Genomic DNA, 330 nt, shown 5'->3' with positions numbered 1-330 from the left:
TTTCTTTTGGGGTGTATCCTATTTGGGGCTCACTGGACTTCCTGAATGGATATATTCTCATCTTTCATCATATCAGGGAAGTTCTCTTCTGATAAATTTTAGATAATTTTCTCAGTTGTTTTTGTTGTTATGTGCCGTTGAGTCATACCTGACTCATAGTGACCCCTTCTTCTGTTTCCAAGGCAGTATCACTATGGAAGTAGATTGCCCAACCTTCTTTCCAAGGAGTGGCTGGTGGGTTTGAACCACCAGGCTTCTAGTTTGCAGTCAAGTGCCTTAGGCACTACACTACCAGAGCACCTAATTTTCTCAGTAGTTTTATTTTTCTCT

The sequence above is a fragment of the Orycteropus afer genome, unplaced genomic scaffold (genome assembly GCF_000298275.1).
Source record: "Orycteropus afer afer isolate SDZICR_OR568_19922 unplaced genomic scaffold, OryAfe1.0 scaffold00143, whole genome shotgun sequence".
NCBI lineage: Eukaryota > Metazoa > Chordata > Mammalia > Tubulidentata > Orycteropodidae > Orycteropus > Orycteropus afer.
Note: the sequence above shows the minus strand (reverse complement) of the source record.